Consider the following 25,082-nt stretch of genomic DNA (forward strand, 5'->3'; position numbering starts at 1 on the left):
GTTGTACACCATTATTTGAAAACAAGTGAGAGTCTGTTTCCCAATCGTTTGTTTACTGGCATATACTAAATATATGTTCAGCAGCGGTGATAATTGACACCCCTGAGTGTCTGCAATGACTTGCCACTACAATCTAGAGAGGAGATGAAGTCTGTTTTTTTCTTGCCATGGTTGATGCTTTCTATTTGCCATGTATTCTAACACGGACATCAAGGGAAAGCGGTGAGGTGTAGCTTTTTAAAATTACTTTTAATTGGATCAGAGTAAAATACTTGCCGTAGTAATTTTCCTTGACACTGGGAAAATTACTGATACTGGTGTACTATAATCATAAGCTTGGGATATTCTTGTGAAACTGCTTTCAAAGCAGGATGGCAAAGTACGTCTGTGTGGAATTTTGTCTAAAAACCCCGTAATATCTTAGTAACTTCACGATTGAAGAATCAAATAATGTCGGCCATGCTACATTTCGCCATCTTATACCAGACGGGCAATGCCTTACTCCTGATAGAGGTTCATATTCATTCAAGAATTATCATCCATCACTTTTATGCTGTCTGAGTTGCTGTTTTTCAATGGCAACCCAGTTCTGCTCCTGAGGTGGTAAGTGTACAGCTGATAAACCCAGCCGGATGCTTCCTGTTTTTCTAAACAAGTTTGTCAAAGGCCATCCCAACGCTCCTGTCAGAAACATTTATTTGCCAAAGAAGGGCTGACTATATTGGGGGACCTTCAGGACTTGTGTATTGCACAAAATAGACTGCAGAACATTGAAGGCCTTATGACAGTTAACTTTACAGTGCTGCTTCATGTGGTTCAGTGCTATCAAAGGAGCAATTAGTTTCGTAGCTGGCCACAAAATTGAATGTATGTGGTATCTAGATGATACAAATCTAGCCGCAACTCCAAACAGATGTGGAATGCACTGCAGTGTCCGAAGGCAGTGGCAGGTGTGCATATGTATTCAGTTGGAGGTCCTCTTCCGTGCACCAAGCATGAGCAAACAATGGGCCTACCGGTTGCAGCAGGGATTCCTTTCTCCATTTATTCAGCGGCTAGGTCTTTCCTGGGTTGAAGAAGTGATGTGGTTCACATTCCTTTTCACAGGTCCAAGAGTAGCAGCTGAGTCACTGCAAGGCACTTTAGTGCTGCAGAAGCATATTGGTATGACTGGACTCACCTACACTTAGTGCCTCTGCAGCTGTTGAAGCAACAACCTAACTTCTGGCAGCATGGTCTGTGCGGTCCCATGTTGGGCAAGCCACAATAAATGCCTGCTCGGACACACTTGGAGCAAGTGCCACAGGCTTACACAGGTTTCTTCTTCAGTGGTGTAGATCAGTAGAGCACACCTGAGGCAAGTGCTATGGTTACTACAGCAAAGTCAATTCAAGCACATTTGGCAGGTGTCACAATTTAGCAATAATCTCTTCTTAACTGGTGCACACCACTCAGGCACGCTTTGGGGCTAGTGCCACGGCTGTGGCAGTAGGGTTGATGTGATGATCCACTCAGGCACACTTCAGCAGTGCCACAAATCCTCCACTTTGGTGATAGTCACTGGCTCCGAACTTGAAGCATGCCAGTCACCTTTCCACAAGTCTCTGTTAGCTTAATTTACTGATCTTGCTCGCTGCAGTAGTCCACCCCTCCGGCAGGCAGGATCATCCAGGTCTTCCAGACAAGCAACAGGCTCAAGGTGATATCCCATCACTTCTGGGAAGCTGGATGTGAGGCAGGCACCAGCCCTGGTTGCAAGGTAGACCTCTTGGTACTCTCTCAGTCATTGGTCAGAGAGAACTTTAAATTTGAACAAATGGATCAACAGCTTACACTCTTACAGAGGTACAGCAGGCAGTGGATGTGTATTCTCTGTCTGCTCTTCAGAACTGGTTTAGGTCAATCCTTCTTTCATGTACCCTTCTCAGACTGTCTTCTAGGTTTAGGGCCTGATTTAGAGTTTGGCAGAAGGAGTAGTGATCGTTGGGATGACAGAGGACATTACTACTGCGATCCAGTGGGTACTTTGTCTGCCAAACTTAGAGATGACTGCTGGCCCAGCGGTCATCTCTACATTGAGAGGAACTACTGTTTTGGTGGTTACTTTCAGTTTACAAAAGTTTGGTTGATTGATGCTGCCAGTTTTAATGGTCACCCTACAAACTCTTACAAATTATTTGTACTTCAAAAGCACACTCCCAGTGTGTGTGGATCATTATTGTTTCTTCCCTGTGACGGACAGGAAAAAAGACACTACACTGTCCAACCTAAATAGGGCAGGCAGTTGAAGTGTACCCTTCAAAAATGAGAAGTTGGGCAGGGAAGGAAAACTGACTTTATTTGTAATGCATCAGGAGCCAGCAGCAAGGCCACCACCAGCTTCAATTACTTCATCCAAATGTTCCCACATCAACATTATTTTCTTGTGTGCATTCCATGGCACATAAGAATGCAACCTAACTCCCTTCTTTATAGACAATATATAAACATGTTTATATCACCAATAAATAGACAACATGTGCACAAACAATTGGAACTAACCAGTTTTTACATATTATCTATAGCACAATGTAACTAAACAAAACAAATGTGTGCAAATTACAAAAGTGCACATCAGTACAATATATAATCCTTGACCCAATGGGACATGTTGGAGATATCCCACTACCTAGATTATATGTAACAGTAGAAGAATCTTTCAGAATACCATCAGAACAGTAATCCATCTCCTTGGTGAGATACTCTGCTGTCTTAACAACATTTGTTTTCAGATTCCACACATTCTCATCACTCAATAACACAGTGAAAGGGTTCACCTTTTTTACTTTCAAAGAATCAGAGAACTTTGACAACCCCTAACTCCCTTTGTGCACACTCTGTACCCGCACCCAATCTCCAACTGATATGTCTATGACAAACACATTTCCTGTGTCCCCAACTTCAACATTCCCATCAAAACTTCGCTCTTGCACGCCGATGGACGAAATCATCCTTGCTTTCCATCCCCTCATCAACTCAAACAGCGTCTTCCTCATGGCACAATGGGGAGTAGTGTGATATGCTCTAAACAAAGTGTTCACTGCAAACTTCCATGATTATGAATGCAAATTGTAATGCCTCTTTTAGTGTCCTTTTCCACCTCTCCACCAAAACATTTACTTGGGGATGATAAACAGGGGACCAAATGTGTTCTGCCCCCCATTTTGCTAAGAATTTACTCATGTCACACAAAACAAATTGTGCCCTGTTATCGGTCACCATAATCTCAAGAACATTTATCACTTTGTGAGTGGTGACCTGACTGGTAAATTTAACTTTTGGTCACCTGGAATGATCATCCATTGGAACAATTGCATACATAACACCCGAACTCAAAACTCTGTAGGGTCCAGATATGTCCAATCCAATTTTCTCCCATGGAGCATTAATTTTGTTAGTGGATACAGGTGGGTATGACACCGCCTTTTGCAGACTTGTCACTCCATACACAAGCGGTGCAATTCCTGACATACTGCCCCACAACTCGATCCATACCAGGCCACCAGCATTCTGCCCTTAGCTTGCGTTTAAGTGCACTCATACCCACATGACTTTCATGTGTCAAATTTATTATATGTTCTGTCAACACTTCAAGCACCACCAGTGTCTCTCCACCCCACAAGACCTCATCAACCATTGACAATTCATCACTTATGTGACTGAAATTCTTGGCATGATCCAACCATTTTCCATTTTTAGGCCATCCTTCTGAACTGTAACTTCTGACCTGCAAAACCACATCCTCTTTAACAGGCTGCACCCACTCTTCAGGCGTAATTTATCCATCAACCACCACACCAATGAACCATCCAAACCATTTTGCCCACTTTCTCTACTTCCAAACCATTGACAGGCAACTTTGACAAACAATTGGCCAACATATTTTTCTTTCCCAGTACATACTCCACATTGTACGTGTATTCCATTTTCATCATCCACCTTGCTATCCTGGTGGAAGCTTTACCTGACCCCTTTGTAGCGAAAACATCTATCAATGGACAACGGTCAGTGCGTATACCAAATTCTGTACCCTAAACAAATGCCTTAAAATGCTTGACTCCCCACCAATAGCCTCCCCTTCAAAAGTGCAGTAAGATAACTCCACTCCCCTTAATGGACTTGACCCGTAGGCTGTGGTAACTTCATTTCCATTCCTACGCTGTAATAATGGCATCCCCAAACTGCAATTGCTGGTGCCCGTGCAGATGATCGACTTGTCTCAAGTGTCAAATTATTTTAATGAAAGAGCAGAGCCTATATTTTTTTCAAGTTCACAAATTCACTTACATATCCCTCATACTACTCAACTTTTCAGTTCTTATTCATCAGTATCCTCATGCACACCGTTTTGTCAGCAAACCTGGGTATTAAACATGAGTAATATTCCGCCAAACTCAGAAAGGATCGCAGCTGATCCTTGCTCCCAGAAGATAGGACATCCTGTATATCCTTCACCAGTTTGACCTTAGGCGAAACACTATTCTCATCAAACCAATGTCACAGGTATTCCAAACCCTCTCACTAAAATCTTGCATTTTGCCATTTTGATTGTCAACCCACACCTTTGCAAAATGAATAATACGTCATTTAACACTTTGTCATGAGTCTCCTTATCCTTGCCAAAAATCAAAATGTCATCTTGGAAATACGACACATTCGGCATATCATAGAACAAATTATGTAGTGCCATTTGGAAAACTTGTGATCCCAAGCAAAGCTACAGGGCATCCAGGTGTAATCAAAGCATTTAATGGCCTAGACTCCTGATGCAACAAGATCAGTGGTATGTGGAGGACAAGTCTAATGTGGAGAACAGTTTAGCTCCCTTAACCAAAGTCAACATATCACCAATGTTGGGCAAAGGATATCTGTTCATCAATATTGCTGCATGGAGATCACAGAGATCCACACACATCTGTAGATCTCCATTTCTTTTCTATGGAAGCACAATAGGAGCCAACCACTCTGATGCTTTAATTTTTTCTATAATGTTCTCCTCACATAGCCTGTGCAATCGCTTTCTTAAAGGTGCTCTCATGACGAATAGTACAGTGCGTGCTTTGTATACCCTGGGCACAACTCCATCTTTCAATATTATTTTGTGCAAGAAACCTTTCAATAAACTCAACTTATTGCAGAAAATAACTGGAAATTTCCTTTTTCACACATCTTCCCACACTATGTTATACTTGCCCTTGCCTCCAATACCTGGTCTGGATGATTGGGGTCCAGTCTGATCCTCAATTCCCTCTGTTGCGGACATCCCAACAGACAAGATCCATACTTTGCAATGCACACTTTCAACTGGGTAGTGACACCCCGGAACCATAAAACACCTTCAAAATATCTAACCACATCAATTGGTTTGTTGCCATAAGTCTAACATCTGGTGGTCTCAAAATCCTTTTTGGGAACTTATGCAGCAGTTGTTCCCCAGTCAGGGTATTCTGGGATCCTGTATCGACCGTCACTTGGACTTCCACATCATCAACAGTTACAGTTTAGAAGGGATTGTCCATCTGGTTCACATTTCCCACTTCACAGACTTGCAATAAAAACTCCTGCAGCAGATCATTTTCGTCAACACCTTTCCACAGAAGCAACCACATTTTCCACTCTCATTGAGAAATTACTACCCTTGTTTTTGCGTACTCTGGCAAAAAGTCCTTTAGTCTTGTAACTTCTGCAGATATGACTCATCACAGGACACATGGGACTGGTTGCAATATGACCTCTCTGACCACAGTTATAACACATTATCTCCATGTCGTGCCCATTTTTACTCCCGGCATTCTTCATTTCTTTCCAAAACTGTCTTCATAAAACCCTTTCTGTACTCCTATTAGTCTGTTCACAGCATCAGCTGCCATTTCCCTTAATTCCTTCTCTGTATTTAACACTCTCTTTACTATTTCATTTATTTTGTTTACAGTCAAGCCTTCGGTATTCAATAACCTATCTTGGGTTCTTGTTTCTGTTACCTTTTGCACCAGCTGGTCCCTCAACCTGTCGTCCAGAAAATCTTTGTAATTGCATGTGGAGGCCCGTTGGCGTAAATCAGCCATAAAATTGTCAACTGACTTACCAGGATGTTGGCTTTTCTTTAGAAACTTATATCTTTCCAACACTTTGTTCCTTTTTTTCCATAATTCATGTCCAACAATTGCATAACTATTTCAGATTAATTTAGATCCTCCTCGTCTTCTTCAACCTACACTGGAGGAAGATGTTTCAAAAGCTGGTCTTCTACCCATAAACAATGCTTAAGCATTGCTACTTTGCACGATGCCATAAATATGTCACCGCCAATGGCTAATATGGAGGCTACAATATCCTCTTTCCAATCCTCCCACAGTGTTACAGGTTCACTAAGTGTGTTCAAGAAGGTAGTTGGTGTGATAATTCCTTCCATGGTAAGCTATATAATACTTGTTTAAGGTGGAACCTGTTGTACTCAAGTATATGCTGGTATTCTCTATTTTCCTTTATATATACATATCATCAACAGCCAGAAATTTCCATTTGTGTTTTTTGATTATGTTTTTAATTTCTGATAAATTAATGTTTCAGTCTCACAGTGCGGCGCACTTGTAGTCAGATATGTACTGGTGTTTAGTTTTTCCACTGTCCCTTTAAATGTATCGGCAGGTGGAAAATCGGATGCTCCTAGAGTCTCGTGACCTGATTACCATTGTAAGCATGCAGCGGATGCCAATTGCCTCATGCGTCACAAGTTATGTTTGAGTCCGCTAAGGAAATGTTTGTAGCTTTCTTTTTCCTGTTTTTTCCTTTTAATGTCCTTTATGAGTGCCCACAATCGTTTAGAACCCCAATAATGGACAGCTGCTATCAGGACACTGACAAGTTTCCAGATGCCTCTCGATGTACTCTATCCCCTCTCCTCTGCATCTCCGGTTCGCCCTGGAGTCCTTGTCGCCAAATGCAACATACCCTCCAGAAACAAGAAGTCAGCAGGTAAACAAAAACTCACTTTCTCTCTCAGTGGATCTCCATTGGTAGTCAGAAGCTTTAAATAGTACTGCCTACAGGCAGGGATCCCAGATCACTTCTTTAAAATATGTGTTTTTAAGTGTAAATATTCTCCTTTCTTCAGTAAGGCCTGGAGAAATATTTGGGACATGAATAGTTTGTAGCCTACAATAAAAGGCTACAATGGTCAATTTCTTCAGATTGTATTTTAGAAAGATAATTATATATATATATATTTAAGTAGGAATATCTAAGGAAAAGGTCATTTGACTAATTAAATTTATTTCACAAACCTTTTTTTAAAACATAAAGATGGAGGAATAAAGGACAGTGTACCCCCATAATCTGCCCTTATGTAACTGTGAAAACAGAGTCTGCACCGTTAAGAGCCCAGAGACCACCAGTATCCCATCATGCCCAGTAGGTGGCAGTTGGTTTGGTTCTTTTTTCCAGCTCCAGGTGACAGCATCTTGGAGCACTGAACTTGGCCTTTTTTAGGTTTTTTCCTTCACAAATCTGACTAGAAATGTTTGGCAACTGTTTCCTCTGACTGTTTGCATCTGTTGCAGTCTTTTTCTGTCATTTTCTGACAGAACTTTTTTTCCTTAGTCAAATAAAAAAACATCTTTATTTAACAAGTGTCCTAACTGTGGAAGAAAGAAAGCCAAGTCAGACGTTCCTGATGTGTGAACCATCGGCCTTTCTGAGAGCCATGTTCCTGACAGATATCCAAATTCCAGGAAGTTTTACAGGTGCACCCTGAGGGAAGGGAGAAGATTCACCTCCATGGCACAGAGGAGCGATGCAGGGAACAGGTTCAATCAAAAGGTGGGACATCCAGAGAACGAGGAAGGGGCCAGTCGTCTACCAGGGCTCTGCCACCTTCCTCTGAGAACTCCAGACATGGGAGAGCCAAAAAGAGAAGCCCATATGAAAAATGACATTGTTTTTGGTCGACATCGAGAGCATCGATGTCAAGACAAGGTACAGTCCCTACATGCTCACCCAATGTCAAAGAGGACATGGCATTGGTCGTTGAGACATAGGAGGTCGACATTGAGGGATACCATGACGTCAAGATGCAAGAGATGCTGAATGTCGATTAGTCTGTCATCGTCAAGACATAGGAAAAAATCGACTTCAAGAAGTCTGTCGGCATCTAGGCAATCCAGACATGTGAAGAAAGTCAGAAGACCAAGACATCTACCATCAACTTTTGACTCTGAATACTCCGGGACATATTCTCCATCAGCTCCTATCCTGCTGTCAGACTATCCGCCAATTCCTCCCCCTTTGACTTCGACTCCTCCACATGCCCCATTGCTTCTTTCACCTCCTAAGCGAGTGCTGCTTTCACCACCACAACCTGTGGAAGTGCCTCCCTCAAGGCCTTTACCTTCTCTTTGACTGTCATAGTCCAGATCGTGCCATCGCTCAACACATTCCAGGCATTGCCATAGGTCCCGGCATTCTTTATCATCGCTATCCTCTCGACACACACATAACCATCATGTGTCCAGGTCCAGGTCTAGAACACGATCCAGATGTAATTCAAACAATTATTCTTCGCCCTCCTCCTCCAGCGCTGGCAGATACGCGCCAACACTGTCTGATTCTCCTCAACCAAGGGTCTCTCCAGTGGATGATATAAATGCTTTTCAGGAGGTACTTGTCAGAGGTGCATCAAAATTGAACATTCCAATGCCTGCTCCCATTCTGTCTACATCAGTGATTTTGAAGGCACTTCACAACTGTACAGCATCCAGGCCACTCCTACCACTGGTTCCAGACCATTGAGCTGTTCATTACACCAGCTTGAGCCAAACCAGCTCTGTCGAGGCTGCAAAAGACGTATACACCTCCAGAACAAGATCCACTGTTTCTTCACTCAGACCCCTCACCGATTCTGTGGTTAATCTTGCAGGAAAGAAACTTTACTCCAAAACTCCTTCTTCCACAGTGCCACCAGTCAAAGAGAGGAAGAAGTTAGATTCAGTGGGATGCAAGGTTTGTGGTACAGCTGCCACCACTACGAAAGCAGCAAGTGAATCTGCCCTGCTGGGCAGATATGATAGAGCCTTGTGTGACTCTTTACAAAGGTTTGCAGAATACCTCCCTCGAGATTGATGAGAGGAGTTAATTGAGGTGGTAAATAAGGGCATGATGGTTTCCAACCAAATCATCAGTCCTGCTACTGACTTGTCATTGCTTGCAGACCATGAGTATTGTCATGGATTGGCCTTCAAAAGGCAATCTTGGCTTCGCCTTACATCTCTTAAACAAGAAACTCAACAACATATTATTAATCTTCCTTTATTCAGCAGTCCTCCAGATGACGAGATGGCTCAGATAATGTTCGAGATGGAGACTCTGAAAGTGGGAGGTCTCGAAAAAACAAAAAATAAACAGCGAAAGCATACATATAAGCGTTTCCAATGACTTTATCACCGCAGAGGGTTCAAACCCCTCAATGGTACCAAGGTCACCACCAACAACAACAAAGACCTTATCAACACAAACAACACTGCCAACCCAGAACAAGGGCAAGCAACAACCTGCTTAAGGGGAAAACCTACAACAGCCTCCTAGCAATCAATCTCTACTTCCACCTATTCAGTTACCCACTCCATTAAGGGGAAGAAGCTCTCCTTTCCTGACAGAGTGGCAATCCATCACAAAAGAATGCGTAAACTGGTCAGAGATGACAACGATCACACTAATGGCAGGATATATACTTTTGCACGAAAATTTGATCAGGTCAACAAAGAATCCAGCAACAGACACACCAAATCCAACACGCCTACAGGTTCCACCGCTGGTAGCTTATCTGACATCTCTAACCTATCCAGTCACTGCGGGGAATCATCTGTAGAAGGGTCTTCTGCTAGCACACATCCACAAAACACAACCCAACAGTCAAGTTCTTTTTTAGAGGAACTTGGCCGATACAGAAAGGGACTACAACAGAATTACAACAGGTCAGGCACAAACACAAACCCACCCGCAGGGGGGGCAGGAAACACCGCAGCAAACACCAGGGAGGGCATGACAACTCGCTCGACTGCGAAAACCCAGAGACCATGAGAGGTCACCCCTTACAGCTAACCTCTAATGTTGCAGAAGAGAATGTACAGGTTTTGAATCTCTCTAATTTACAACTATCTGTCCATGAAATAAATGTCCTAAAAAAAGGCCTGGGCTTCTGTCCTACTTCTTTACCGTACTTCACTACCATACACATAGATCTCTTTAAGTTCATACGCAATCTGAAATTAAAGAAGTTTTTCCATAACAAACCAGACACTAACAAAACTATTCGCACGTCATTACCCATCTGCAATCAATCCATTAGGGACCTGCAAGACATCCATACGGTTCTCTCCCTTGACAATACATCTTCGCCATCACTCAGTTTTGACGAACTTCTGACTGAACTCAACATTACACCAAACTTGGAAGTGGATAGTGGGCTTAAACCCAGATCCATGTTTGTCCCAATCTTACCTCCAGATAACAACATTGATGTCTTCTATAAAGCCGTCAGCACAGAACTCTACACCGTAGAGGACAAGACTAACACATGTACCCACAGACCAAACAAAAACCTCGACCACAACGAACTTCGAGCGTTGCACAAACTCTCCACTTACACAGATATAGTCATTAGGGAGGCTGACAAAGGGGGCAACGTTGTCATCATGAACAAGTTGGACTACATCGCTGAAATCAACAGACAACTGCACGATACACAGGCTTACTCTGTGGTTCCAACCAACCCTCTACTTGACATCACCAATTTGATTAAAACCAAACTCACGTCCTGGAAAAATCTTTGTCTTATAACTGACTTAGAGTACAGGTATATGTACACAGAGGCGCCACGTGCTCCCTGCATATACATCCTACCTAAAATCCACAAACCAGGGGGCTTTCCTCCGGGGAGACCAATCATTTCCAGGATTGGCTCACCCACTGAACACATCTCGGAGTACATTGACTCTTTTCTCCAACCCTTAGTACGCAACCTACCCTCATACATACAGGACACCAGGGATCTGCTGTGTCAACTTGAAGATATTGAATGGACTGATGACTGTGTTTTTACCTGTCTTGACGTTAGCTCTCTCTACACATCCATTCCCCTGGAGAAGGGTCTCGAAATGCTCCAACTTGCGCTCAGTGCCCGAGATGCAACACTGTTTGAACACACACACATGCTACTTGATCTCACACGACTAGTGTTGGAGAACAATGTTTTTCTACATGACGGCAGGTGGTTTCGGCAGTGTCAAGGTGTAGCCATGGGAGCTAAGTTCTCTCCATCGTATGCCAATCTATACATGGGCCAATTTGAGAAAATACATCTCTGGTCCAATTGTCCGACACATCTCACCCAACACATCCTCTACTGGGGAGGTATATTGACGATATCCTTGCCATTTGGACTGGCAACATTCCTGACTTACACTCACTTATTGAACACCTCAACACCAACGATTTCAACTTAACATTCACCCACAAGGTGGACATTACCCAGATTGAGTTCTTGGATCTATTGTTGTACACTACAGACAATAAGATCATGTCTAAACTTTACAGGAAACCCACTGCCTGCAATTCCATCCTGCATGCACAGAGCGCGCATCCCCTCACACAGATCAGGGCCATCCCATATGGGGAAATGGTCAGGACTCGACGCAACTGCACCGACACTGGTGTTTTTAAGCAGGAACTCAGGAATCTCACTCACCGTTTTCGTGCTAGGGGTTACCCAAACAAACTTCTCTCAAGAGCTAGCGAACGTATTTTCAACAAGAACCAACATGACCTACTAATCAAAAGCCCTCATTATCCTGGCAAAAACAAGCTCTCCAGACAAAGACCGGTCTCATTCATTACCCAATACAGTTCTGCTAGTAGGACCATACTACGGATTCTGAAGAAACATTGGCACTTGTTATTGCTGGACACGTGTTTCAAAGACTCTATAGGTGACTCACCTACCATTGTGCACAGCAGGGGGCGCACACTTAGAAACATCCTGTGCCCTAGCTTTCTCTGCCCCTCCGCTCCCACACGCTCTTTGGGGTGGATACCAGAGAAACCTAATGGTTTTTACAAATGTGGCTGCTGCATATCCTGCCAGCTAGCCCTCAACAAAACCCTTTTCTTTTCCTACAACACCGGAAAAACGTACCATATCAGGACATTCATCAATTGCAACACAAAATATACTGTTTACTGCCTAATATCCGTGTGTGGTCTGGTCTACATTGGAAGCTCTATACGCCCACTGAAAGAACGTATTCAGGAGCACATCAGGGCCATTAGAAATGTCAACACTAACTATCCCCTTGCTGTTCACTTCAACACTGCACATGGGGACAACGATCTCCTAAAGGTTAGATTCCATGGCATTGCTCAGGTCCCCAACTCACCTAGATGTGGAGACAGAACCAGGGACCTGCGTAGATGTGAGGCTAAGTGGATCATAAAACTCCGGGCTGTCGAACTAGGCCTCAACACGGACCGGGAATTACATGTTTTCCTGACATAACTACTCTAGCCCGTTCTCTGTTTTTCTGATGTTGCATCATGTTCACTCATGCACACCTCTTAGGCGGAAGCTTAACAATATTTACAATTACATCATTCTTGTTCTCTAACATGTATTCTTTTGCTTTGTGTTCAACCTTTTTACTTATGTATGCATTATTGTTGACATTATTGAATTTTGGCACCGCAGTCCGTTCATGGAATTTGCAGGCACCATTGCTCTCCAAGTCCATGTATAAAGGGCACCATTGTATTGTGTTATTATGTTCCATGGTCTCGAATTTTGTAGGCACCACTGTTTGGGTCATGCGAGACGAGACGTCTCGCTCATGTGCACACATTACTGTCAAATAGGGTCATTTTATATTACAGTCTCGTTTTCTACATGTACCATTACCTTTGTCACTTTTTATCACCTCTACCTATGTGGACAATACAATTATTCTATCACACGTTGTTCAGATCACCTATCACCTTTCTCTCTTTCCAGCTTCTCTCTTTTTATTCCACACTTTTAGAGCTTATTGTACTGTCCTCCTTAGTGCCTCTACTACTACTGACCATCATCCCTCTGGCACACTTCTTAGCCTACTGCTATTTATAACATACCTTTCCCTTTTTTTATTATTCCTCCTTTTCCTAACTTTCTCAACACTGCTCTCCTATTTTATTTTATTTATTTTCTTACAATTTTCCTTTTATTACATCTCCCAGCCGAGATCTCCCTGCCTCTCCTTCATTGGATATTGTCCAATCTCTTATACTCCAATCTTTTACCCAATGCCTCACTTCCACCTTAATTTGGCCGCCGTCCTACGTGCTCCGTGGCCATACCTGTTATTTCATTCCTGCCGCGTGTCCCTTCTCTACACCCAATATGGCCGCCATACGATCCCATGGACCCGTTTTTGGTCCTTCGTTTATTTTGTCAGCGCCTCCTCTCACTATAAACACACGAGCACGGGTCCTCACCGACCACTAGACGCTCTCAGACAACTCACCTTATTTCTACAACCAACGCAGTTCAGGTATGTTCTTAACTCTGGCGGATGAGTCCACCCTAGTATCGGTTTTTCTTATTTAGCCATTCGTTAATTTAAAAATAACTTTTCAACTTTAAGTCTAACACCGCTGGTACTACTTAATGTTTTTACACTCGCGTATATGCTTATCTCGTTTTTGTTTTTACGGGCACTTTGTGGTCATCGTCTCTGACATATACGATTTTTCATCTATTCAATGTATACTGCCCCAGCTCACGTTTGCTTTTATTTACTGCTCACAACCATGTTAACCTTCTGGTACATGCGACCATTTTCGCTTTTCGTCTCTTTTTCCCATAATTGGTCTTTGACATCAGGTCATTGCCGGTAATCCGAATCTCGGATTCTGCCTTACGCTTACCTCACGGTTACCCTAGCCTCAATGCTTTTGCATCTGAAGGCTTTAATATTTCCTTTCCAGCATTCCGTTACCTTAAGAACTACTTTAAGACCTAGAAATGTTTTTTAACAGTCTTTCTAAACACTTTCTCTTACCTGTACTCCTCCGGGAGAATTGAGTTCGCTTTTCTCATAGTAATACAGGCTTCCCCTCTCTTTCTCAATATGTGGTAACATCTTTATAGGTTTATCTCGAGGCTTATCAGGGCTTCATATACTTACCTCAACCCACGCGCTCAACATTCAACTTTCCTGTCGCTGCTCAGGCAGCATGATTACTCTTAGTTTTACCATTTCAACAAGGTATGTATACAGTAACTTAATTTGTGCTTAAATCACAACACTTACTCCTACCATTCCTCCTCTGGCCACTCTGTGGCAGACCAACTAGAACTTAACCTCTCTCTTTTTTCCTCCAAGATCGTTTTTCTTTCCCTTTTTTGTTCTTTCTTTCTTACTCTTTCTCCTACTCAAGCCCACCTAGTTGCCCACTGTCTACTACTCGGGCCGCACAGCCCAGGTAGTAATTACCTACCTTGGCTCCAAGGGGCCCTTTCTTGTTATTTATGTACTCTGTCTGGCTCTGTACTTTCACACTTGAGTGTTTTTTCCCACATACATGCCTGTTTTCCTAGTCCCATTTCACTCTTGAACCATCACACCTTACCTTATAGTCTCTGTATACTCTTTTCACACTGGTAGGGCCTACCATTCGGTATCTTTACTCGCAAACTTAAATCACACACTCGTGTTGACTCACTCCATCAGATGTGTACTGTGTAGTAAACGGTCCGTCTCACACTGCTCGTTTTGCCATGTTTAGTCACATCCCAATTAAGTCTGTGACACCAAACACCAGTCACTGCACCATGTTTTGGACTCTTTTCACACTTGATCACCATAGAACCCATTATTGGATTTCACACACTCTTATATACCAATGTTTGCTCTCATTACTATTTTTTGCAGCCTTGATGAAGTCACTTGTGTGACGAAACACGTGTTGGCTGTATATCTATGATGACATCATGATTTCTAATTTCCACAATTAAAGACACCATCTAACAACAAGACTCAAGATTTTCTCTTTACCTCATACTTCTTCAAAACCTTCAACGTACCACCAGGGATCCCCTATCCTCACCACATGATTGGACAATATATTCTGTGTGCTGTGGCCAATTTGTTTCCATCACAAAAGACGCCTGGGTTTTAAATATTGTACAGAATGGGTATTGTCTCAGATTTATCAGCCCTCCACCAAATATCCCACCAAAACCATCCAATCAACATCTACAGATGCTGCGCTTGGAAGTGAACATCCTTCTGCACAAGCACGCAGTGGAGATCGTCCCTCCCCAACAACGAGGCATGGGGTTTTCTACTGTTATTTTTGGTGGAAAAAAGGCCCCAAAAATAAACATAGACCCATTCTAGATCTGAAGACAGTCAACAAATGGGTTTGGAGAGAAAAATGTCAAATGCTTGCACTGCATCAGATTTATCCCCAAATAGGGAGTCTGCCTCTGTTCGATAGACCTTCAAGATGTGTACTTTCATATTCCAATAGCAAGAAAACACAGCACATACTCGAGGTTTGTCATAGATCACGTTTTGAAATCTTTGAGTCCCATTTCATCTAATGTGTGTTTTAAAACAGCTAATTTTCTTTGAGGAGTACAGACCTCTCCTTCTAAGTATTCCACATATGCCAAAAACAAGGGATTCCATAGTTATGACTCCACCCTCTTAAGTTGTAAAACTGAAGGTGGTGGAGCAATGCTGGACATTGTAGCTTGAGTATAGTAACTATGACCAACTATATCTTATATGGAAGAAAAATCATATGAAAACAAACAAGTTCCAAGTATATGTTTCCACTGCTGCCCTGTTGCTCACGCTGGGATATGTGTTACCCTTGTAATTTTACACAGTGCGCATCACTATGCTTACGCCTATTAAATACTATTCAATCAGTGTGCGTGTCAAAGCTAAATAAGCTTCCTGGATTACATACAAACACCCTTCACATGGTGGGCGTATGACCGCTAATTATAATGATACACACAAATGTGCACGCAACTGAGCAAATCACTGTTATGGTTCACTTCCACTCTAATCGCCGTGTGCGTAGTTTTATGCGTGTAATGCCCATATTTGTTTTCTTAAAAATGTTCCCTTACAACGGGTGTGCATGTCACCGCAGGGCAGGTTCTGTCAGACACGCCACTTTTTGTTCACTGTATAATGATGGGTTATTAATGCGGTGTCGGAGAACACACCCAATCCAAAATGGCAGTTTGGACGTGACCATGCAACGTAGATGTGCCTTACTTCCTTTGATGCCAAGACTGCTCTTCTATGCTTGACTTGATGCTCGCTCATGAGCCTCCTCGCACAGCTATGAAACACGATCCATCACACGCTCGTGGAAGGCTTTACCCAAACTCCTTTCTTCCACCAGAGCTTCTTTAAATAGAAATGCCGCTTCAAGAAATGCGATCGGCGTGGTGCAGCTCGCTCAACGCCAACCCCTCAGGATATTTCCAGGCCTGAACGTCCTCACTGGACACCGGACACCAGCAAAGACCTCTTGACTGCTCCTGCCCCCCAGTCATCGCCAAATGTGTAACATTGAGTGACTCCAGGTTTGATAAAGACAGGTACGTTTATTTGCATGGGAAAATACGGAGCAGTGATGACGCAGAAAAGAGGGTCCTACGTATATTCATATATGTCATGTAACCAAAATCGTATAATGTAGTGTGATTTTAGAAAATAAAATAATGTACGGGGGAAATTGTGCCCTCGGGGTAGTTCGCCAATGTTATAAACGTGCTTTATTAATCATGAAGAATTGAAAATTGTAGTAATCCGTCATAATTGCAAATGTGTGCCATGATTTCTTATTGAAACTGTTTGTGCTTAGCTTAAATTTAATAGAGGCTTTGGCCTAGTTGCCTGGTCTCAAATTTTAACTGCGTGGCTTTTCCTTGAACTATTGTAACATATATTCTTGCTTGAAGTTGTATTTTTCCAGTAGAAGATGACTAATACACTTATCTCCAAGGTTTCGTACTAGGCCGGTTTCATCCCCTCTGATCCAAGGTCAGTCTGCAGGTGCGGACAATGAGGATATAGATATTGTAATTGTAATCGTATTTATATAGCGCTTCCTACCCCTGACGAGGCGTCGAAGCACTTTTCGATGAGTAGCACGCTACTCCGGAACCCAACAAGAATTAGTGATGGATTAGTATCGTTAAATAATGAGTACAGTTTTAGTATTATTATGAGTTCATTTGAGCCGCGGATATGAGAGTTTGTTAGTTAGACTGGAGTAATGGAGGGGTGGAGGAGGAAATAAATCTAGAGGTGTTAATTCGGAGTATATCCTTCATTTACTCAACCCAAAGGTTTGGGATGAGTAAAGGGGGGTGGAAGAGTATGTGGAAGGGTTAGGGAGAGCATAGTAGCAGGGTGAGATGAATGCAGGAGAATTTAGTAGGGTTGTGTGGGAGGTCACAGAGGTAGAGTGAGGTTTGGTGAGTTAGATGTGGAGGGAAGAGCTTAGGCAGAGATATTTAGGAGATGAAAGTGGTAGAAGGGATTTGGGATGAGTCAGAGTGAGAATGGAGGATAGTTTGATAGAGACATGACATAAGAGTGATGAGTAGATAAGTGTGATAAGATGAGAGCAGGAATTCATAGATGTCTAGTATAACAACCCAAAAAAAAAACAGGAGCCATGCAATGATCCACGAACATGCCAAGCACAGAAACAACATATACACATACACATACATATATATATATACATATATATATATATATATATACACACACACACACATATGCACATACAATACATAATTAGAATCATGGGTAAAAAAAATACTTAGTCAGACAGGTTTATAGAGTGTGTGTGTATTTTATTGTTATGACATAGTAGCAATACATATTTTCCAAAGAAACTATAAATAAATAGAAATATACATATAATCTGAAAAAAATATTTATCCACATAGGCATATGCAGTTCATAGTTGTTTGAAAAAGGTGGTTATGAAGGAAAGAGCCAACTCTTGAGTAGTTTTCTGAAGACAAAAAAGTTATCTGTGGCTCTTATAGTTGGTGGTAATGAATTCCATAGTTTGGCTGCTTGGACGGAGAAGGATGTACCACCTATAGTCGTTTTCTTGTATGGTGGTGTTCTAAGGCGGGGTGCCAGTCTTGAGCGGAGGGTTCTTTGTTGGATGTATTTGGTCATTTTCTTTCTGATAAAAAAAAAAAAAAATCAAAGTAATTGGCAAACTTTGTTACAACTTGTGTTCCAAGGCTCCAAGGACAATGTATGCATAAAAGAGTACTAGTATGTGACCGGGCCGCCCCGACCACGTCCACGCCAGCGTCATCTAACTCCGTGTCGGGCAAACCCGACACGTCAGTTCCGCGTTCCGATGTTGCCATGGGAACGCTCCCGGCGTCGATGACGCGTTTCCCTGTTTCCAGGGAAACGCTCGAGGACTTCCGGGCCAACGAGAGTGAAAAGGGGAAGGTGCACGGAACGGGAGGTGAAGGAGTCGGAGGAGAAAACGAGTGTGGTGCGGAACGAGGAGAAGAAGAACAGCGTGATGAGACAGACGAGGAAGCAGCCGTGGTGCGGGACGAGGAGAAGGAGACCACCCACGGAGAAGAACCGGAGCCAGAAAACCGAGGAGCCAGCCACGACCCCGGAGGGTCGTGGCTTGCAAAGGTACGGTCCCTCTTGGGGACACGAGAACCTAGAACTAAAAGGGCACTGGGGAAGGGAACCGGAGAGTTGGGGAAGGAGAAAAGGGGAGGGGCGCAGTTCCAGTAATCAAGGGGAGACTGGCTATCTTGCCCAACCCGGGAGCACAATGTGTTAACTAAACACCCGTCACCACTATTTGTTGTCCCTTGCACTGGTGTATCGGCACTCTATCCTTATCTCCCTACATCCCTTTCCCCCTTCTCTATAGTAAGGAAAACCGCAGAAACACCCAGTCACTTACCTTGGCGTTCTTCTGTTTCTCTTGCCGGTAATCCACTGGAGCCGCCCGAGTTTCCCAGAATCCACCGACCTAGGAAGCAAGGAGAAGAAGAAACAAAAGACAGAGTTAAAGAAGAGAAGAACCCCAGCCAAAGACCCTATAGTCGACTGTAATCTCTTGGAACAAAAGAAAATTAAAAATAAAAACCCTTACTTACCCTACTGCCCGGTCTCAGTCTTGTTTATACCGTTCAGCCTGCCACATAGTAGAAAGACATTTTCATTGGTCAATTTGAAGCTACCCTATGAACCCTCCAATGGAAGTCCCTGCAGAATTCGGAATGTTTCTTATTTAAACCCACTGGACAAAGGGAAGTCAGCCATTTTCCTTGATGCCATCTTTGAAGCCAAACTCCAGACGCCATCTTAGACGACATCTTGATGCCCTTTTCTCTATTACTGAGAAAGAGACTTTTGAGAATTCTCACCCTAGAGACTTTAACTTTAATTTGCCCCGTCTTGTCCATGCAGCAACTTTGCCTATTCTCCTTGCTGCTACAAGGAAACTTGCCCTTAACTTTGCCCCTTTGAAATTCTGCCCCATGCTGATCGAACCGGTACCTGAAGGACGAAGACTTTCTTGAATGCTGATTGTAATTGGTAAATATGAAAGAATAATTGTATTATGCATTGTGTTTTTCCTTTTAGGTACCAACTGCTATTTTGATAGGGCCTAAGTTAGAAATTTTCCAAATTTGTGTTGACTAAATTCGTTTTGCATGAAGCCCCACATGCCAATGCTAATTAGAGGTTAGTTGAGGTATGAACTTGATGCACCATGTTGAATTGAAATCTTGTTATGCTGACCAATGTACGAGATTAGTCAAATTCAGTTGCTTATATTAGTGATCTGTATTGCCATAACTGAATGTACTATCATTCAGATATTTCGTAGGTTGCGTTTCTTCCGCCGCTATGGACAGCTAGTAATGTTCATATACATATATCATTTGGTTTTGAGACTTATATACATTGTGCTAGCTTTGTTAATATAGGGAAATAAATTCACTAACTTTTAATAAACCAGTGTGGTTTTTCATGACTGAAAGGTCATGGTGCGTCGAAATATCAACTGTTATTGATTCCTAATGTGTTATTTCAATCTATTAATTGATTATTGGCTATCGCGCACAACAGTTATTGATTATTGATTTAAGTGACCCGACTATTCAAGGATGAGGAGAGCCCAACTTGGCTAAAAGGTTCACCGACCTCCAACGTGTCCAGGTACAGGTAATTTATAAGGGCTGGACGCATTATCAGTAGATGGTAGCAGAGATTGATGGGTTCGCCCTTTGGGACACCATCCGAGCAATAGACGGAGTTAGGTTAGAATTTTCTTTGATAAAACAAGTTGGAGAGATGATGATGCCCTAAGTCCCCAATGACTTTCCCGGGATCTCGGAGCTTGCGAATGGAGGACATGGAGGTGTGAGAATGTTTCAGCGTTTCTAGTGACGGTATGAGTGAAGTTAGGGTTTTGCGCTTGCATAGCTTATTGCCGCAGATGAATTGAGAAGTTTGTGAGGATTTTAGGGGGGGTTAAGAACTCCAGTTGAAGCTTTAGAGGAGTGTGACTCCAAAGTGTGAGAGTAGGGAAGTCGTCGAACTTCACATGTGTGTAGCGCTTTGTGCAGGAAAACATTGCCCACATGGTTGTTGATGTTGAGACGGGCCCTGCGAGGTCAAGAGACTCCGGAGTATGTTGAAAAGTGTATGAGACACTTGATTGATGTTGTAATCTGTTCGGTTTAATAGGTTGATCGGGCGTGGTCAACAAGTTGGTATGAATATTGAGGCTTGAAATAAATTTTCGACTTTGAGATTTGACGAATTCTAAAGCGCGCTAGAATAGTTCATTGATCACTTGAGGGTAAAGTTTGCGGGTCAAATTTTACTTGCGAAAGTGGGAGACAGAGAAAGATGGAATAACTGCTGAGGCTAGTGAAAAATCCCTAAGGTTTCTGAAGCGATTGTGTTACCGACAGATTTGTTTTCTTCTTTTTGGTTAGTGCTCGCGATATATTGCAGAAATTAGTTTCGAGTGAAGCTGAACGAAAGAGGACAAGCCGCGGGACTTTGTCAGCCGCAGTGTGTGAGTGTGACGTCACTAGGAGCCGCGCTGGGATAGGTTGGTTGGTAAGAAGGGTCGCGCATGGATTGGACGCAGTCCGTGGAGCGCAATTGGAGGGGAAAGGTAAGCAAAGAGTATTCCAGGAATTAAAGTCACTTATTGATTACTTTTTTTTTTTTTTAAATAAAAGACGGAAAGATGAAATTTTTCAAAGCATTTAAGAGTGCCATGAGGGGAGATGTTTATATTAAAGCAAATGTAGGATAAGAAACACCGCCTGAGGGTACACCAGCTTACATCATGTTTGAAGAAAAGGGTGTTGCACCATGTCTTTGGTTAAAGCAATGGTGCAAATTAACAGAGAAGCATGGAAGTGTAGCGTTCCCTATCCATGGGTCGTTTAACCTAAGGGTTTTGGAGAATTTAAGATTTGCGCTATACGACATGAAAGTACCTCCAAGACCAGCACAGTTTGAGGCACTAGCTATTTGGGAGATGATAGCTAGAAACCAACAACAAAAGAAATTTGAGACAAGAATAAGAAAAGTAGAAAAGACACTAGCGGATGCTAGATGGGATAGCACACAAAAGGTTTGGAGATCAGACGTACTGCAGGGAATTAAATTGTTCCCAGCAATTACTGATGAGGCAGAGACGGAAGGAAGGAAAGCTACCTATAAAACAAACAGGAGTCAGTCCAGAGATAGAGAGAACAACAGAAACTCGAAAAGGTCAGACGAGTCAGATGATGAGGATTTTATTATACAATTGTTGAATGATCGCCCGCCACCATATGTGGAAAGCGAAAAAGGATCAAGCATTAGTACTGCCCCTCCAGAACCAACACAGGGTAATGTAACACCGAATTTGAGAATATCACAAAGGCAGAACGGTTCCGATATGCCTTTTTCACCACAAATACCACAAGTTCAGAGAATATATCCTGACGTGCCTCTATTGAAACCTGTCGATAATTATCAGCCGCAGATTCAAAGACACTGCTGTGATGAGCAGAACTTGGGAACAACTTCTGGCTTAGGGGCTCAGGGAGGACAGAGTTACCAAAGACCGACATTGATTCAAGCCGAATCAACACAATTCTTGATGCCTCAAAAGCAGGTACAAGAAGTGCCGAGGCACACTCGAGTAACAGTGGGTCAGTTAGGTATGCCAGCAATGATGAATCATAATGTGGGGATTAACATGCCACAGAATTCAGGGAACAGGCAGAATCCGGATGCAATATCTCTACCTATTACTGTGGGTCCGCCAGTACCACTGTATATACAGGCAAACTCAAATGCATGTGACCAAGGGGTAATGACACAAAGTGAGACGGGGAGAAGATGCATAGAAATTACTCCAGAAACAACTCCGATAGCAACACTGCCAAATGGATCTGGGTCGTTGTCGGAATTTAGTCCAATTCCAATTTGTGCTCCGTCGACAGTGGTACGGTCATATCCACCACTATTAATACCGTTAACCTCAAAGACTGAAACGTTACCGCAACCATCAGTAGCAGTTGATGTAAGTGCTACATTGATGGGACGGAACGCGCAACAGCTAGCACAATGGTTCAACAGTCTGAACTCCCCACAGAGTACATCCAGTGGGAAGGGAGAAGAATACCTGAATAGGATAAGATTGGGCATGGAAGCAGATGAACTAGTAGAGGGAACAATGGGTCTGAATAGGTTAGAGTCATACACAGAAGAAGAGCTGAGATACATGTGCCCCAGGATTACAAGAGAAGTGAGCAACATACATAAGAAGTTACAAGAAATTGCAGACAGAAACGAGATTGACATAGGTAAGACTAAACATTTGAGAAGAAGTTACAGGCTAGACTTCGAGACAAAAGATTTTGAACACATGAGATCGGCAGGGATGAAAACGCACCTCAAGGAAATACTGCAGAGCGCGCAGGTATGGAGATGCCTAGATAAGTGGGAAAGCAGATGGGTTAAGAAAAAGGACAAAAAGAAGGAAAGTACCCCAGATCGGAATGAAAAGGCACAACAGAATGACGATCTGACAACCATGTTGCCAATGAGAGAGACAGCAGGGGCAAAACTTGTACATGTACCATGGCACAGGTGCGATATTCAATCCTTTACGGATGATTTCCCCAAATTGAGGGAGAAACCGATTGAATGGTATCAACAGACATAGAGATTTGTGAAACTCGCGAAATGTCTCTGGGAAGACCTGAATACTTTATTTGAAATAGTGGTTCCGGCAGATTTATGGGAAGACTGTAAAAGAGCTGTAGGTTGGCCGACGAGTGAACCAGAAAGAGATAGGGACACAGGTGCACCATCGCCTACGGTAATGAGTTTATACCATAAGGTGATCGAGCACTTGAAAACCAAGGTTGCGTCGAAAAATGTGGATTGGCAGAGGATCGACAGAACAGCACAAGAGGCTAAAGAATCGATACATGCGTACTATAAGAGATTGTTGAAAGCGTTTAAAAATGACAGTGGCACGGAGACGATTGAGGCAAAGGACATGCTCCATTTCGTGTTCAGATTTGTGGAAGGGTTGAGACCCGAGGTCAGTCAGATGATTAAAATGCATTTGATTTGTTGGCAGTCAAAATCGATCGATGAAGTGTTGAACTATGCAAAATACTGCAGTGATGAGATTGAGACAAAACAGAAAAGGTTGAAGGAAAAGGTGATGGTGATGCAGCTTAGAGCAGCTCAGATAGGTTTGCAAGGGTTTCAACAACAGATGCCGCAGCAGCAACAGCAGGGAAATGCTATGTTTCAGCCGCAGATGAGAGGCAGAGGTCGAGGAGGTTTTGTGAATAATGGTCCTGACATAAATACTGTTATGATTCCAAATGGTATACAGGCAATGAAGAAGGTGATGCCATGCCACACGTGCGGAATCGTCGGGCATTGGAAACAGGAGTGCCCAATGATGGTGCAGGAAGGTGTAGGTCAGCAAAACAATGATGTCAATGCATTTCAGAATATGAGAGGACCGAAATTGAGGGGTCCAAATCCAAATTTTCAGAATAATATGAATCAGATGCAGGGTTTACAACCCATACAACTGCAGCAGGTGCAAATGCCCCGTGCACAAATGGCACAGTTGCAGCCAATGCAACAGCAGTTTCCCATGGTACCTAATCAGCAAATGCAAATACCCTTAGCACCAATGAATCAGCAACAGGTAATGCTTCCTCAGCAGGTCACGGGTCAAGTGATGAACCAAAATGACACATTACACCAATTCCCTTTACACAGTGTGGATGGAATAAACGATGTATGGGAGAGTGAAAGTTCAGATGAAGAGGGAAACTGTATGCTTGCAGCATCTTTGGAAGTTGATCAAAAGGGTCCGTATGTGAAAGGAAGAGTTATGGGTCATCGAGTTTCATTCTTGGTTGACACAGGGGCTACACGCTCTACTGTTAGGAGCATCGAAGTACCAAATTTGCCACTTTCAGGGAGAAAAGTTCAAGTAGTGGGAGTAGCAAATAGGTACCTGACAAACCCAATCACTGACCCAGTGCAAGTCAGAATTAGTAACTATCAAGGGTCACATAAATTTGTGGTGTGTGACTCAAGCCCGATATCACTGTTAGGGAGAGACCTAATGTGCAAATTGGGATGTTCGATTATGTGTTCAAATGATGGAATTAAAATCCAGACAAACAGTGATGGGGAAGAAGAGGACAGTGTAGGAGGGAACGAAGTGGAAACTGTCGATGAAGAGTATCCCCTGATTACTCTTTACCCAATGCTCACTGAAGCAGACATTCCTGCTGAGTTACAGGAAACAGTCGGAAAGGAAGTGTGGGATATGACAGGGAAAGAAGTAGGATTGGTTAAAGGAGTAGAACCAGTGAAGGTGACTGTGAAACCCAATGTAACTTTTCCCCAGACCCCACA

Source organism: Pleurodeles waltl, chromosome 7 (assembly GCF_031143425.1).
Source record: "Pleurodeles waltl isolate 20211129_DDA chromosome 7, aPleWal1.hap1.20221129, whole genome shotgun sequence".
In the NCBI taxonomy this organism is placed as follows: domain Eukaryota; kingdom Metazoa; phylum Chordata; class Amphibia; order Caudata; family Salamandridae; genus Pleurodeles; species Pleurodeles waltl.